This window comes from Mobula birostris, chromosome 16, assembly GCF_030028105.1.
Source record: "Mobula birostris isolate sMobBir1 chromosome 16, sMobBir1.hap1, whole genome shotgun sequence".
In the NCBI taxonomy this organism is placed as follows: Eukaryota; Metazoa; Chordata; class Chondrichthyes; order Myliobatiformes; family Myliobatidae; genus Mobula; species Mobula birostris.
In genome coordinates, this window is record NC_092385.1 from 5,287,321 (window position 1) to 5,305,364 (window position 18,044).

The window sequence follows — 18,044 nt, forward strand, 5'->3', positions numbered from 1 at the left end:
ACTTCCACCATACTGCTAGTGTCTTCCACAGTAAAGACTGATGCAAATTACTTATTCAGTTCATCCATGTTCCCTATTACTACCTCCCCAGCATAATTTTCCAGTGGTCTGATATTCACTCTCACCTCTCCTTCACACAGTATATATCTGAAGAAACTTCTGGTATCCTCTTTAATATTATTGGTTAGCTTACTTTCGTATTACTTCTTTACGTTCTTAATGACTTTTTTAGTTGCCTTCTCTTGGTTTTTAAAAGCTTCCCAATCCTCTAATTTCCCACTAATTTTTGCTCTATTATATACCCTCCCTTTGGCTTTGACTTCTCATATTACCCACGGTTGTATCATCTTTCCTTTAGAATACTTCTTCCACCTTTGTTTGTCTTCTGCATTCTGATTGAATGCCCTTGTTGGGCAGTCTTTCATTGATTCTATTATGGTCATTACTCTTGTTGAGTATGTCTATAAGAAAATAAATCTCAGAGTTGTATATGGTGACATACATGTATTTTGATAATAAACTTACTTTGAACTTTGAAATAAGCAATAAATATCGAGAACATGAGGAGTCCTTGAAAGGAGATGATAAGTTGTGGGAACAGTTCAGTGATGGAGTGAGAGAAATCGAGTGAAGTTATCCCCTTTGGTTCAAGAGCCTGATGGCTGAGGGTTAATAACTGTTCCTGAACCTGCTGGTGTGAGTTCTGAAGCTCCTGTACCTTCTGGTCTAATCTCACTGTCAGCTCAAAGGATAACAATCCTGTTAACACACACAAAATGCTGGAGGAACTCACAAGTCAGGGAGCATCTATAGAGAGAAATAAACAGTAGATATTTTTGGCTGAGACCCTTCATTGGGACTGAAAAGAAAGGGGAAAGAAGCCAGAATAAGTAGATGAAGGGAAGGAGTAAATGCTGGCAGGTGATGGGTGAAACCAGGTGATGGGGAAGGTAGGTGGGTGGTGGAGGGGGTTGAAGTGAGAAACTGGGAGGTGATAGTTGGAAAAGGTAAGGGGCTGAAGAAGGAACCTTCAACTTGATCACGGCCAGTCACGCCCACGCATGGGGCATAAACTCCAAACAAAAGTTTATTGTTTATTGCGATACAGTGTGAAGTAGTCTCTTCGAGCCATGCCGCCCAGCAATCCCCCAATTTAATCCTAGGGACACTTGACAATGACCAATTAGCCTACCAACCAGTACGTCTTTGGACTGTGGGAGGAAACCAAAGCCCACAGAGCAAACCCACGTAGTCACGGGGAGAACGTACAAACTCCTTTTGGGAATTGAACCAAGGGCGCCTGAGGTGTAAAGTGCTGTGCTAACCACCGTGCCACCTTCTTTCTTGCTGTCGAGCTAGCCTGTCTTTGGGATCCAGTACCTACATATCTCCAGTATCTGCATTGGTGAAATGTGGAAGGTCCCAGTAGACACGCCTACCTCCCCCCCTACCTGGCTTCACCTATCACTTTCCAGCCTGTATTCCTTTCCCTCTCCCCCTCACCCCCACTTCTTATACTGATTCTTGTCCCTTCCTTTCCAGTCCTGATAAAGGGACTTTGCCCCAAACCTCAACTCTTTATTCCATTCTATGGATGTTGCCTGACTTGTTGATATCCTCCTGTACTTAGCATATTGATTTCCAGCACCTGCAGAATCTCTCGTATTTATGACAAACCCGTTCCTGAGTCCCGTGTCCTTAGAAGAAGGTGTAAGAATATTCTCAACAATGCCTTGGCGTTTGGATATAATGGTAGAATGGCAGGCAACCTCGGCACGAGTCCCCCGGCGTTCTGTGGTAGTTTGGCGCTCCAGAACGGTTATTCGTTTGAAGTCTTTGAGGGGTTCTATTTTAATTTCAAACCTGTTCGGCTCGTTTAGTCTTCACAGATGAAGAATGCGTCCCCGTAACGAAGGCTCGCAGGTCAACGGAGAGTTATTAAAATGGCCGCTGGGTCTGGTGTTACCAGCGGAAAGCGTTAAGATGTAGCTCGCCGAGTCGCCGACGATCCCCACCCTCGGCTTTCTCTCGAAAATATGATTCGTGTTTTATGTCATTGCTGTTACTGTCCCCGAAGGCCGATTGAAGCCGATGAAAGAAGGACCCCTCAAGGTTTATTTTACCGGGACCTCCCACATTTCATCAATGCAGATGGGAGTCGCCTGTTCTGTAGATACTGGATGCTAAGGACACCAGTCAGGTTAGCTCGACAGCAGGCACGAACTTCTTGTGTGGAGATTCCGATCTGGGGGAGTCACAGACGGTTTGATTGGAAAACGGGAGGTGGGAGCGGGAATGATCGAGGGGCAGAGGGGATATGGAACATTACAGCCAAGACCACCAGACACAAAATGCTGGAGGAACTCAGCAGGTCAGGCAGCATCTGTGGAGAGGAATACACAAGCCCTGATGTCTTTAATAAACAAGATCACCTGTCCTGATGAAGGGTCTTGGCCCTCCTCTCCATAGACACTGCTTGACCTGCTGATTTCCTCAGGTATTTTGTGTGTGTTGCTCTGGATGCACAGCAGAATCTCTTATGCTTGCACATTACAGCCCAGGATGTTGTGCCAACCTTTTAACTACTAGACCAATCTAACCTTTCCCTACTACATAACTCTCCATTTTTCTATCATCCATGCACCTAAGAGTTTCTTAAATGCCCCTAATGTACCTTGCTCTACCCTCACCCCTGGCAGTGTATTCCACACAGCCATCAATCTGTGTAAAACTCTTACCTCTATCATCACCCCTGTACATTCACCTAATCATTTAAAAATTATACCCCTGGTATTAACCATTTCCCCCGGAAAAAGTCTTTGGCTATCCACTCTATCAATACCTTTCATCATCTTGTACACTTCTATCAAGTTGCCTCCCATCCTCCTTAGCTGGGATGGATGTTCAGTGAGATTGTGTGTGAACACTTCCCTTTCAACTCCAATTCTGGTAATCGTTAACGCAAGAAAATCTGCAGATGCTGGAAATCCAAGCGATACAAACAAAATGCAGGAGGAGCTCAGCTTCTTTGGAAAAGAGCAGACATTCGACGTTTCAGGTTGAGACCCTTCATCAGGGCTCGTGAAGGGTCTCGGATGGAAACATCGACTGTCTACTCTCAGGGTGAACACACACAGGCTTTTTCCCAGGGAAGGGGAACTAAAAACTTGAGGGCATAGGTTTAAGGTGAGGGGAGAAGATTTAAAAAGGAACTGAGGGGCAACTTCTTCACACAGAGGGTGGTGGGTTTATGGAATAAGCTGCCAGAGGAAGTATTTGAGGTAGATACAATAACAATATTTATAGTTTTTGTTTTAGCCAGACATTTGGCTAAGTAACTACTAAAAGCTTAGATGGATATGGACCAAAGGCAGGTAACTAGGACTAACTTGAAGGGCACAATGGTCAACAGGGATGAAGGGCCTGTTTCTGTGTTGTAATACTCAATGCTATACTTTGAAGACCCCGATCTGACCTGCTGTTTAATTCATTTTGCTGCTAAATCCTCCAGAGCACTAATGATGATAATACATGATGCGGGTGAACACATTGGCCGCTCCGAGAACTTAGTTGAGTTATTCTTGGAGCTTTCCTTGCTTGTCTTCTCGCATGATCATGGTAGGTGTTGGGCGCTGGATCTGCGCACGACCACACAACAGGAGTTTACAACGCGTTTATTCTCAGCCATATCACGTTTCAGTGTTCAGCATCTGCCACACACAAAAAGTCACTCAAAGATATTTCGTTTTATGGAGATACATCATGGAATAGGCCCTTCCGGCCCTTGGAACCACACTGCCCAGCAACTCCTGATTTATCCCTAGCCCAATCACGTGTGTGTGTGTTTTCCCTTCCAAGTGTACCAATTAAACTATCGAACCAAGAATCATGGATTGATAGGTTAATTACCCCCCTCGTACAGAATCCAAGGCTAGTTCACGGGAAAACCTGTGCACTAATCCCGAAGATGCACAACATAAAACAAAAGATAATGGGCCAAATTCCGTTTGTGATGGCTCACTGCCCATGCTCGCTAGTCAACTGCTTCCTAAACCTAAACATATTTCGGTGATATCACCTCTCAATCTTCCAAACACCATTGGAAACCAGTCCAACAAGTTTGGCAGTGGAGTCTCCTCAAACTGTGAATCTACTAAAAAGCTTTGAGAATGGGAGGGTGGGCGGTAGGTGTAGGGTCGACAAACTTGACTGTGAAAGCTGTCAAACGGCTTGAAGGATTGCAGAGATCTCATTCACAAACATGTAAAGCCTAAAAGTGAAAAATACAATTTGAAAATTGGCAAAAAATTCAATAAAAATTAAAACACAAGTCAATGCTTGAATCGTACATTTAAAATCAACCCAATTAAATCGAACAGATGTCTTTAATCTCTCCGATGAAACTTTTGGAAGATTAAGAGGTGATAGCATTGGGATATACAAAGTTCTAAGGAGACACAAGAGACTGCAGATGCTGGAAATCCAGAGCACCACACACAAAATGCTAGAGGAGCTCAGCAGCTCAGGCTGTATCTGTGGAGAGAAATGGGCATTCAGCATTTCAGGTCAAGACCCTTCGATGGTGGAAGACATCCAGTATAAAGAGGTGGGGGTGATGGTTTGAGGAAGATCTGTTGATAAGTGGATCCAGGGGAGAAGGGGTGAGGGGTGCTGGGCAGACGGATGGGGGTGGGGTGCGGAGGGGAGTGGAGATCATGGCAGGGACTGGGAAGTGGGAGGATTAGGGAACACAAAAATTGATACAAAGAATATGTTAAAGTTATATTAAAGGAACAACATCTCATATTCCACCTTGGTAGCCTCCAACCTGATGGCAGGAATATCAATTTCTCTAATTCCCAATTACCACTTCTATCTGTCCCCTTTGTCCCTATCCCACCAGTGCCCATCACCCCATCTCTTTCCCCTCCCTCACCATTTTGTTCTGCCCTTCCCCCATGCATTCCACCCTCAGGTTCTTCTCCCCATTTCTTTCTCTTCAGATTCTATCAGATTCCATCTTTTCAGCCCTTTGTCACTTCCACCTATCACCTTTTTTTCCATTTCCCATTCTTCTCCATGCCTCACCTGCCTATCACCCCCTCTCACCTGGATCCTCCTATCATCCACAGGCTCATTCCACCATTTCCCACACCCACCCCCACCTCTTGTGTTAACTATCTCCTCTCTTCCTCTCTTTTTGTCCGGTCTTGATGAAGGATCTCAATCCAGAACATTGACTCTCCATTTTCATCAGTTGCTGCTGCCTGGCCCACTGAGTTTCTCGAGTATTTTGTGTTTTGCTTCAGAAGTCCAGCATCTGGAAATCCCTGTAACGAAACTCAATTTCCCTCAGGATCAATAAGGTATGTCTATGTCTATGTCTATTTTGTCAAGGATTATGTTTTCCATGTTCCGGGTATCTGAGTATGTCAAAGGTCACAGTCTCAAAATAAGGTAATTCAGCTTTACAGGGTGGATCGAGATCAACTCTCCACCCTGTGGGTAGTTAACCTTTGTGGAGATGCAGTCCCTGGGTATCTTCAAGGCAGAGGTTGATGGATTCTTCTGAGTTTAGGGAAAACTGAGGTTGGTACAGAAAACCACTGTTGAGAAAAAAGCCCAGCTGTGGTGTGGTCAATGCAGAGGGGCTGGCCTTCATCCTCCTCCTCCCTCTATAGGAGGCAATGGGTTTGTTGCTTCTATCTATCCTCACAGGTAAAATGGGCAGAATTCCCAGCAAAACACGCCCTCCCCTCTGAACTCCAGTAGAGTCAGAATCGGGTTTATTATCTCTGACGTATGTCATAGAACTTGTTGTTTTGTGGCAGCAGTACAGTGCAGTACATTAAAAATTGCTACAAGTTATAATCATCATCATCACCATCATCATTATGTGCAGTGTCGTATGACGTGGGCGATCATGGTCTTTCCATGACCATGATTGTTCTTGGCAAATTTTTCTACAGAAGTGGCTTGCCACTGCCTTCTTCTGGGCAGTGTCTTTACAAGACAGGTGATCTAGCCATTACCAACACCCTTCAGAGATTGTCTGCCTGTGTCAGTAGTCGCATCACTAGGACTTGTTATATGCACCACCTGCTCCCGTGGCTTCACGTGACCCTGATCAGGGGACTAAGCAGGTGCTACACCTTGCCCAAGGGTGTCCTGCAGGCGAGCAGAGGGAAGGAGCACCTTACACCTCCTTTAGTAGAGAAGTATCTCCACCCCGCCACCCAGACAAGTTATAACAACAAATATTTTAAAAAATAAGTAGTGCAGAAATTGAGCAAAAAGTATGGTCATGTCCATGGACCGTTCAGAAATCTGATGTCAGAGGGGAGAAAGCTGTTCCTAAAATGTCGAGTGTGTGTCTTCAAGCTCCTGTATCTCCTCCCTGGTGACAGCAATGAGAAGAGGTTTTGTCCTGGATGGTGAAGAGTCCTTAACGCTGGATGCCGACTTCTTCAGGCATTGCCTATTGAAGATGTCCTCAATGGTGGGAAGGCTGCTGCCCATGGTGGAACAGGCTGAGTCTACAAACCCCTGCAACACACAAAATACTGGAGGACCTCAGCAGGCCAGGGCAGCATCTATGGAAAAGAGTACAGTCAACGTTTCAGGCCAAAACCCTTCAGCAGGACTCAAATCTCTGCAGTTTTTTCCTATCCTGTACATTGGTGCCTCCACACCAGACACTGATGCAACCAGTCAGAAGGCTCTCCATGGTACTTCCATAGAAACTTGCTCAAGCCTTTGGTGTCATACCAGATCTCCACAGACTCCTAATGAAATATAACTGCTGGTGTGCCCTCTTTGTGATTGCATCAATGTGTTGGGCCCAGAATAGATCCTCAGAGATGTTGATATCCAGGAACTTGAAGCTGCTCACACCTTCCACTGCTGACCCCTGGCCAGGGTCAAAGGGCAGTGCATGATTCCTGAACTCCCTCACTAGAGAGGTGATAAATGCAGACGGCTCCACAGGGAACTGCGAACTCCTTTTGCCAATTTGGGGCAATAAAAGGAATTGGAAGATAGGAATTTTTTTTTGGTCATTTTATGCCTCTGATGTAATTCTCTTGCCATTCCCCTGAAACATGGAATCCAGGCGTGAACTCCAGAAAGCCATTAAGGGCGCCAAGAGGCAATATCGAGCCAAATTGGAAGCCCAGGCTAACCAGAGGGATGCCAGTAGACTATGGCAGGGTCTAAATGAGATCACTGGGCGCAAAGAAAGGCTGGGAGCATCAATAACTGTGGCGCTTCTCTTCCACTCGAACTTAACGTATTCTACGCAAGCAACACACATCAAAGTTGCTGGTGAACGCAGCAGGCCAGGCAGCATCTCTAGGAAGAGGTACCCTCAACGTTTCAGGCCGAGACCCTTCATCAGGATTAACTGAAGGAAGAGTTAGTAAGAGATTTGAAAGTGGGAGGGGGAGGGGGAGATCCAAAATGATAGGAGAAGACAGGAGGGGGAGGGATGGAGCCAAGAGCTGGACAGGTGATTGGCAAAGGGGATATGAGAGGATCAGGGGACAGGAGGTCCGGGGAGAAAGATAAGTGGGGGGGAACCAGAGGATGGGCAAGGGGTATAGTCAGAGGGACAGAGGGAGAAAAAGGAGAGTGAGAGAAAGAATGTGTATATAAATAAATAACGGGTGGGGTACGAGGGGGAGGTGGGGCATTAGCGGAAGTTAGAAAAGTCGATGTTCATGCCATCAGGTTGGAGGCTACCCAGACGGAATATAAGGTGTTGTTCCTCCAACCTGAGTGTGGCTTCATCTTTACAGTAGAGGAGGCCGTGGATAGACATGTCAGAATGGGAATGGGATGTGGAATTAAAACGTGTGGCCACTGGGAGATCCTGCTTTCTCTGGTGGACAGAGCGTAGGTGTTCAGCAAAGCGGTCTCCCAGTCTGCGTCGGGTCTCGCCAATATATAGAAGGCCACATCGGGAGCACCGGACGCAGTATATCACCCCAGCCGACTCACAGGTGAAGTGTCATTCTACACAAGATTCGCACAGAAGAGGAGAGTCCTGCTCCCTCCAGATGATCTAGACCTGGTGGCATTGAGATTCATCATCACCGAGGAGGATGTTAGAAGGGCCTTCCTGAAGGTAAATCCAAGGAAGGCGACGGGCCCAGATGGTGTCCCGGGACGGGTTCTCCGGACCTGTGCAAGCGAGCTAGCTGGAGTGTTTGCTGACATCTTCAGCTGCTCCTTGCTTCAGTCTAAGATCCCCTCATGTTTTAAGAAAGCAATGATAATCCCAGTGCCGAAGAAGAGCAGGGTGGCATGCCTGAATGACTATTGACCTGTGGCTCTGACATCAATTGCTATGAAGTACTTCGAGAGATTGGTTATGGCACACATCAACCACAGCCTACCGGTCAACCTCGACGCTTCGCAATTCGCCTACCGGAGCAACAGGTCAACGGCAGATGCCATCTCTCTGGCCCTACATTCCTCCTTAGAACACCTGGAGAATAAAGATGTATACGTAAGGCTCCTTTTCATTGACTACAGCTCTGCCTTTTAACACCATCATTCCAAATAAACTGATTCCTAAGCTCCGAAACCTGGGCCTTAGCACTCAGATCTGCAGCTGGATCTTCAACTTCCTCACAGACAGGACCCAGGCTGTAAAAATAGGGGACAAGCTCTCCTCTACAATCACTCTGAGCACCGGTGCCCCACAAGGCTGTGTACTCAGCCCCCTGCTGTGCTCACTGTACACCCATGATTGTGTAGCCAAGTTTCCATCAAACTCAATATATAAGTTTGCTGATGACACAACAATTGTAGGCCGTATCTCGGGTAATGATGAGTTTGAGTACAGAGAGGAAATTAAGAACCTGGTGGCATGGTGTGAAGACAATAACCTATCCCTCAACGTCAGCAAGATGAAGGTTGTTGACTTCAGAAGGAGTAGCGGACTGCACAACCCAATTTACATTGGTGGTGCGCAAGTGGAACAGGTCAAAAGTTTTAAGTTCCTCAGGGTCAATATCACAAATGTCCTGACTTGGTCCAAGTAAGCAGAGGTCACTGCTAAGAAGGCCCACCAGCGCCTTTACTTACTGAGAAAAGTAAAGAAATTTGGCCTGTCCCCTAAAACCCTCACTAATTTTTATAGATGCACCGTAGAAGCATTCTTCTAGGGTGCATCACAACCTGGTATGGAAGTTGTCCTGTCCAAGACCTGCAGAAGATCATGAACACAGCCCAGCACATCACACAAACCAATCTTCCGTCCTTGGACTCACTTTACACCGCACGCTGTCGGAGCAGTGCTGCCAGGATAATCAAGGACACGACCCACCCAGCCAACAGACTTTTCATCCCTCTTCCCTCCGGGAGAAGGCTCAGGAGCTTGAAGATTCGTACCGCCAGATTTGGGAACAGCTTCTTTCCAACTGTGATAAGACTGCTGAACGGATCCTGACCTGGATCTGGGCCGTACCCTCCAAATATCCGGACCTGCCTCTCGGTTTTTTGCACTACCTTACTTCCATTTTTCTATTTTCTGTTTAAGATTTATAATTTAAATTTTTAATATTTACTATTTTTAATATTTAATATTTGTAATCCAGGGAGTGTGAAGCGCAGAATCAAATATCGCTGTGATGATTGTACGTTCTAGTATCAATTGTTTGGCGACAATAAAGTATAAAGTAGAAGTAGAAAAAGTATAAACAGACCATTTCAAACAGTTACAGCCAGCTCAGTTACTTCAGTTCACATACACAGATTGTTCTTCTGTATTGATCATTCTACCTTATCAAAGAACACTCCATGAATAATTTATTATTTGGAAATTATCTCTGGTTTACAATATTATTGATAGGGGCCTCGTTACATCCACTTTCGATTGCTTTAATCCAGCAAGGGTTAGTTCAGAAAACAGTTCACAAAAAGGTGGTCACAAGAACTGCCTCACAAAGTGGTGGACTCCATTCCTTGCCATGGCAACAACAAAGGCATTTGCTTTGTCTTTTTCCACTGTCCTTGACTTATTCCAGCTACTTGTTTTACAGATACTTCCTTCCTTCTTAACCAACAACCCTTTTCTCCAATTTTTACATTTCTGATAAAATGTCACTGACCTGAAATATCATCTCGGTTTCTCACTCCATGGAGGCTGCCTGACCTGCTGAGTTCTTCCATCATTTTATGATTTTATCATCTCACAATCGGGATCAGAATCAGGTTTATTACCATCAACTGATAACGGTGGATGCAGGTTCAATTTCAACATTTAAGAGAAATTTGGACAGGTACATGGATGGGAGGGATGTGGCAGGCTGTGGTCCAGGTACGTGTCGATGGGACTAGGCAGAATAACAGTTTGGCATGCACAAGATGGGCCAGGGGCCTGTTTCTATGCTAAAAATTCCAAAATTAGTAAATAGTGCAAAATATGGATAATGAGGTAGTTTTCATGGATTCATGGACCATTCAGAAATCTAATAGTGGAGGGGAAGAAGATTTGAGGTTGGATCTTCATGCTCCTGTACCTTCTTGATGGTAGTAAGAGGGCTATCCTAGATAGTCAGAGTCCTTGGCAATGGATGCTGCCTTTTGAGGAACCATCTCTGGAAGACGTCCTCAACAGTGAACTGTGTGGTGCCTGTGTTGGAGTGGCCTGTCTTGGATTGGTGATTGTGGGTTGACATATTCCTGGATCATTCAGGCACTGTACAGTGTCTCTAAGTTCCCACCACTACTCATCTATTGTGAACACTCACACACAAATCTGCCTTTGCAATGGAATGAGAGAGTGGCCTTAATTATCATTATGTAATTGGAACATAGAACAGAACTGTAACAGTCCTTTTGGCACAGATATCTGCGCTGGCCACAATGCCAATTTAAACTAATCTGGCCGTACATGGTCCATGTCCCTCTATTCCCCATCTGTGTATGTGCCTGTCTAAATGACTCCTAAATGTTGTTATTGTACATTCTTCTGTCAACCCTTTGGCATTGCATTCCATGCCACTATCACTCCATCAGACAAAATAATCAAAGACCCCACCCACCCCGGCTTCCCTCTCCCATCAGGCAGAAACTGCAAAAGCAACACACATCAAAGTTGGTGGTGAACGCAGCAGGCCAGGCAGCATTTCTACGAAGAGATACGGTCGACGTTTCAGGCCGAGACTCTTCGTCAGGACTAACTGAAGGAAGAGTGAGTAAGGGATTTGAAAGTTGGAGGGGGAGGGGGAGATCCAAAATGATAGGAGAAGACAGGAGGGGGAGGGATGGAGCCAAGAGCTGGACAGGTGATTGGCAAAGGGGATATGAGAGGATCATGGGACAGGAGGTCCGGGGAGAAAGACAAGTGGGGGGGGGAACCCAGAGGATGGGCAAGGGGTATAGTCAGAGGGACGGAGGGAGAAAAAGGAGAGTGAGAGAAAGAATGTGTGTATATAAATAAATAACGAATGGGGTACGAGGGGGAGGTGGGGCATTAGTGGAAGTTAGAAAAGTCGATATTCATGCCATCAGGTTGGAGGCTACCCAGACGGAATATAAGGTGCTGTTCCTCCAACCTGAGTGTGGCTTCATCTTTACAGTAGAGGAGGCCGTGGATAGACATGTCAGAATGGGAATGGGATGTGGAATGAAAATATGTGGCCACTGGGAGATCCTGCTTTCTCTGGCGGACAGAGCGTAGGTGTTTAGCAAAACGCTCTCCCAGTCTGCGTCGGGTCTCGCCAATATGTAGAAGGCCACATCAGGAGCACCGGACGCAGTATATCACCCCAGCCAACTCACAGGTGAAGTGTCGCCTCACCTGGAAGGACTGTCTGGGGCCCTGAATGGTGGTAAGGGAGGAAGTGTAAGGGCATGTGTAGCACTTGTTCCGCTTACAGGGATAAGTGCCAGGAGGGAGATCAGTGGGGAGGGATGGGGGGGACGAATGGACAAGGGAGTTGCGTAGGGAGCGATCCCTGCGGAATGCAGGGGGGGGGAGGGAAAGATGTGCTTAGTGGTGGGATCCCGTTGGAGGTGGCGGAAGTTACGGAGAATAATATGTTGGACCCGGAGGCTGGTGGAGTGGTAGGAGAGGACCAGGGGAACCCTATTCCTAGTGGGGTGGCGGGAGGATGGAGTGAGAGGAGATGTGCGTGAAATGGGGGAGATGCGTTTGAGAGCAGAGTTGATAGTGGAGGAAGGGAAGCCCCTTTTCTTTAAAAAAGGACATCTCCCTCGTCCTGGAATGAAAAGCCTCATCCTGAGAGCAGATGCGGCAGAGACGGAGGAATTGCGAGAAGGGAATGGCGTTTTTGCAAGAGACAGGATGAGAAGAGGAATAGTCTAGATAGCTATGAGAGTCAGTAGGCTTATAGTAGACATCAGTGGATAAGCTGTCTCTAGAGACAGAGACAGAAAGATCTAGAAAGGGGAGGGCGGTGTCGGAAATGGACCAGGTAAACTTGAGGGCAGGGTGAAAGTTGGAGGCAAAGTTAATAAAGTCAATGAGCTCAGCATGCGTGCAGGAAGCAGCACCATTGCAGTCGTCGATGTAACGAAAGAAAAGTGGGGGACAGATACCAGAATAGGCTTGGAACATAGATTGTTCCACAAAGCCAACAAAAAGGCAGGCATAGCTGGGACCCATATGGGTGCCCATAGCTACACCTTTAGTTTGGAGGAAGTGGAAGGAGCCAAATACAAAAGATTGACAGCATGGACCACCAGGCTCAAGGACAGACTGTTATAAAACTATTGAATGGTTCCCTAGTATGATAAGATGGACTCTTGACCTCACAATCTATCTCATTATCACTCTATACCGCCTGTTACTCCAATGGCGTTTCGGGCAGCAATGAAGGTTCTCCATCTCTGACAGTGCTCAGGGCTTCCTTCATCGTATCAGTAGCCCGGTTTTCACTACTGTCAGTCATGCAAGACCCAGGTGGAGACTCAGGAACACCATCACACTCAGATGTAGAAGGATTCTTCATTGCTGTTTCCATAACAGTTTTGTTTTACCAGTCAGGGTTGTTAGCCCTGGGCTGAACCCCAAATCCTGGAGGACCAGTAGACCACTCTTAGTCTGGCCTCTACCCTTTGACGTGTTTGGCATGGGCAACCCTACCAAGAGCCAAAGCATAAAGTCCTGACTCCAGCTGACATACAATAGCTCTCCAGGTCATAGAGGCACCCAGGCCTCCAAACCATGACGAGGTTTGTGGTCCTCTTGAAGGAACCTCATTATGACCTTGCACCTTATTGTTTACCTGCACTGCACTTTCTCTGTAACTGAACCGCTTTATTCTACATTCTGTTATTGTTATACCTTGTTCTACCTCAATGCTATCTGTTTTTCATGCTATCCATGTAGATCATTTTCACTGTTCCTCAGTATATGTGACAATAATAAACCAATTTGCCAATTTAATTTTAATTTATTCTCTGTGTAAAAACACTTGCATGATAAATATTCTCTAAATTTTTACAGATTACAGAGGAGGTGTTTGCTGTCCTGAGGCAAATTAGGGTAGATAAATCCCTGGGGCTGAAAGGTGTTCTCTCGGGAGGCAAGTACGGAAATTGCTGGGGCCCTAGCAGAGGTATTTAAATCATCCTTAGCAAAAGCTGAGGTTCTGGAGGATTGGAGGGTAGCCAGTGTTGTTGCGCTATTGAAGAAAAGCTCTAACCATACACCAGGAAATTATAGGCCAGTGAGCCTGACATCAGTAGTGGGAAAGTGTAGATGGAATCCTATGGGGGAGAGACTGGTTCCTGTGATGTACTGAGCTGTATCCATCATCCTCTGTGGTTTCTGGCAGTCATGGGCAGAGCAGTTGCTGTCCCAAGCCATTATGCATTCATGAAGGGAAGTAGCCAGTTGACACTTTGAGTCTCAGCCTGAAATGTCGACTGTCCACTTCCCTCCAGAAATGCAGCCTGACCTGCACTTTGTACGTTGTCCCAGAACTCCGCCAGCAGATTGTTTACAGTGAGTATCGCCCTCGTTTGGATATCTCATTTCACTTTTGTGGGGGCGGGGAGCTCCTCGTTAACATCTAAATCTTCTTCCTCCTCACTCAGTTGGGCACGGACGGAGCGAAGGGAAGCGCCTGAATATATCGGATTTCAGACTTTTTTACATCCGTGACATCGACATAATGAAGAGGCAGCATCCAAATCTAAAGCTTTATACCATTTCCTTCTCCGTGGTAAGTAGCTTCATGGAACAAAAAGTTACGATAGTGTGAGACAATTACAGCACCAGCCACCCGGGACAATTCTGACTCTGGCTGTAAGGAGTTTATACATTCTCCCGGTGACCACGTGAGTTTCCTCCAGGTGCTCCGGTTTCCACCCATATTCCAAAAATGTACAGGTTAGTCGGTTAATTGTTATATGGGTGTAATTGGGGAGCGTGGGCTCATTGGGCTGGATAGGCCTGTTACTGTGCTGTATCTCTAAAACATATAAAAATAAAAAGATACAAATGAATTATACTGGGTAGCATTCAGTTTTCTCAGTGTTTCTACACATGAACAGGGGGGTGAGTAACATAACCTGGAACTCAGACTCAATGATTGAGCATTCAACCATGCAGCACTGGCCAGGCCACTCAGCCACAATGTTTTGCCAATCTTGACATTAATTTGTATTAATTTTCCTCTTCCTGTGTTTCATCCATATCCCTCCATTCCCTTCATATTTATGTTTCTATCTTAAATCTTCTTAAACTCCCCTTGTAACCTGTTCCTGGCACCTTCCACTCTCTGTGTGTAAAAAAAAACTCACCTCCACCCACAATGTTAAAAGCAGGTCCTCCACTGTTTGACATTTCTACCCTGGGGAAAGAATTCAGACTGTCAGAGCCTGTCATAATTTTAGTGACTTCTCACAGGTCTCTCCTCAGTCTTCGATGCTGTGGGGCAAGGATTCCCAGCATGGTGTCCATGGACTCTTTGCTTAATGGTATTGATCCAGGGCATAAAACAGGTTGGGATCCCTGCTCTAAGGAGAACAACCTACGTTTGTGCAACTTGTCCTTATAGCACATACACTGTAACCTAGAGAGTATCCTGGTTAACCTGTTCTGAGCCCCCTCCACAGTCTCCACATGCTTCCTATAGTGGAGCAACCAGAGCTACACACATTGCTCCAAATGCAGTCTGACTAAAGTTTAATATAGCTGCAGCATAACTTCCTTACTCTTATGCTTGGTTTGTTGCCTCCCGGGTGCCAGAGTCCAGGATGTCTCTGACCGGGTGCACGACATCCTGGTACGAGAGGGAAAGCAACCAGAAGTCGTGATACATGTTGGGACCAATGACATAGGCAGGAAGAGGGATGAGGTCCTGAAGCGTGAGTTTCAGGAACTAGGCAGAAGGCTGAAGAACAGGACCTCAAGGGTGACGTTCTCAGGATTGCTGCCAGCGCTACGTGACAGGGATGGTAAGAATTGGAGGAGATGGCAGTTGAATGCGTGGCTGAGGAGTTGGTGCAGGGAGCAGGGTTTTAGATTTTTGGATCATTGGGATCTCTTCTGGGGAAGGTAGGACCTGTACAGATTGGATGGGTTGCACCTGAACTCGAGGGGGAGCAATATCCTTGCAGGTAGGTTTGCTAGCATAGGTTGAGAGGGTTTAAACCAATTTGCAAGGAGGATGGGACTTGGAGCGATAGAGCAGTGAAAGAAGTGCATGGAGTAAAGCCAGATCTAACATATAGAGAGGTTTTGAGGAAAGAGAAGCAGAATAAACGGTGTAAAGACAGTAAGGTAGAAGGGCTGAAATGTGTGTACCTCAATGCAAGAAGCATCAGGAACAAAGGTGATGAACTGAGAGCTTGGATACATACATGGAATTATGATGTAGTGGCCATTACAGAGACTTGGCTGGCACCGGGGCAGGAATGGATTCTCAATATTCCTGGATTTCAGTGCTTTAAAAGGGATAGAGAGGGCGGAAAAAGGGGAGGAGGGGTAGCATTACTGGTCAGGGATACTATTACAGCTACAGAAAGGGGGGGTAATGTAGCAGGATCCTCTTTTGAGTCAATATGGGTGGAAGTCAGGAACAGGAAGGGAGCAGTTACTCTGTTGGGGGTATTCTGTAGGCCCCCTAGTAGCAGCAGAGATACAGAGGAGCAGATTGGGAGGCAGATTTTGGAAAGGTGCAAAAATAACAGGGTTGTTATCATGGGTGACTTTAACTTCCCTAATATTGATTGGCACCTGATTAGTTCCAAGGGTTTAGATGGGGCAGAGTTTGTTAAGTGTGTCCAGGACGAATTCCTGTCACAGTATGTGGACAGGCTGACCAGGGGGAATGCCATACTAGATCTAGTACTAGGTAATGAACCGGGTCAGGTCACAGATCTCTCAGTGGGTGAGCATCTGGGGGACAGTGACCACCGCTCCCTGGCCTTTAGCATTACCATGGAAAAGGATAGAATCAGAGAGGACAGGAAAATTTTTAATTGGGGAAAGACAAATTATGAGGCTATAAGGCTAGAACTTGCAGGTGTGAATTGGGATGATGTTTTTGCAGGGAAATGTACTATGGACATGTGGTCGATGTTTAGAGATCTCTTGCGGGATGTTAGGGATAAATTTGTCCCGGTGAGGAAGATAAAGAATGGTAGGGTGAAGGAACCATGGGTGACAAGTGAGGTGGAAAATCTAGTCAGGTGGAAGAAAGCAGCATACATGAGGTTTAGGAAGCAAGGATCAGGTGGATCTATTGAGGAATATAGGGAAGCAAGAAAGGAGCTTAAGAAGGGGCTGAGAAGAGCAAGAAGGGGACATGAGAAGGCCTTGGCGAGTAGGGTAAAGGAAAACCCCAAGGCATTCTTCAATTATGTGAAGAAAAAAAGGATGCAGGAGTGAAGGTAGGACCGATTAGAGATAAAGGTGGGAAGATGTGCCTGGAGGCTGTGGAAGTGAGCGAGGTCCTCAATGAATACTTCTCTTCGGTATTCACCAATGAGAGGGAACTTGATGATGTTGAGGACAATATGAGTGAGGTTGATGTTCTGGAGCATGTTGATATCAAGGGAGAGGAGGTGCTGGAGTTGTTAAAATACATTAGGACAGATAAGTCCCCAAGGCCTGACGGAATATTCCCCAGGCTGCTCCACGAGGCAAGAGAAGAGATTGCTGAGCCTCTGGCTAGGATCTTTATGTCCTCGTTGTCCACGGGAATGGTACCGGAGGATTGGAGGGAGGCGAATGTTGTCCCCTTGTTCAAAAAAGGTAGTAGGGATAGTCCGGATAATTATATACCAGTGAGCCTTACGTCTGTGGTGGGAAAGCTGTTGGAAAAGATTCTTAGAGATAGAATCTATAGGCATTTAGAGAATCATGGTCTGATCAGGGACAGTCAGCATGGCTTTGTGAAGGGCAGATCGTGTCTAACCAGCCTGATAGAGTTCTTTGAGGAGGTGACCAGGCATATAGATGAGGGTAGTGCAGTGGATGTGATCTATATGGATTTTAGTAAGGCATTTGACAAGGTTCCACACGGTAGGCTTATTCAGAAAGTTAGAAGGCATGGGATCCAGGGAAGTTTGGCCAGGTGGATTCAGAATTGGCTTGCCTGCAGAAGGCAGAGGGTGGTGGTGGAGGGAGTACATTCAGATTGGAGGATTGTGACTAGTGGTGTCCCACAAGGATCTGTTCTGGGACCTCTACTTTTCATGATTTTTATTAACGACCTGGATGTGGGGATAGAAGGGTGGGTTGGCAAGTTTGCAGACGACACAAAGGTTTGTGGTGTTGTAGATAGTGTAGAGGATTGTCAAAGATTGCAGAGAGACATTGATAGGATGCAGAAGTGGGCTGAGAAGTGGCAGATGGAGTTCAACCCAGAGAAGTGTGAGGTGGTACACTTGGGAAGGACAAACTCCAAGTACAAAGTAAATGGCAGGATACTTGGTAGTGTGGAGGAGCAGAGGGATCTGGGGGTACATGTCCACAGATCCCTGAAAGTTGCCTCACAGGTGGGTAGGGTAGTTAAGAAAGCTTATGGGGTGTTAGCTTTCATAAGTCGAGGGATAGA

General features: G+C 46.2%; 1 pseudogene; it reads left to right on the forward strand.

The window, feature by feature from the left end:
- The first annotated feature begins 2,017 nt into the window (after window positions 1-2,017).
- LOC140210958 (monoglyceride lipase-like) overlaps window positions 2,018-18,044 on the forward strand; it is a 36,132-nt pseudogene continuing 20,105 nt past the window's right edge.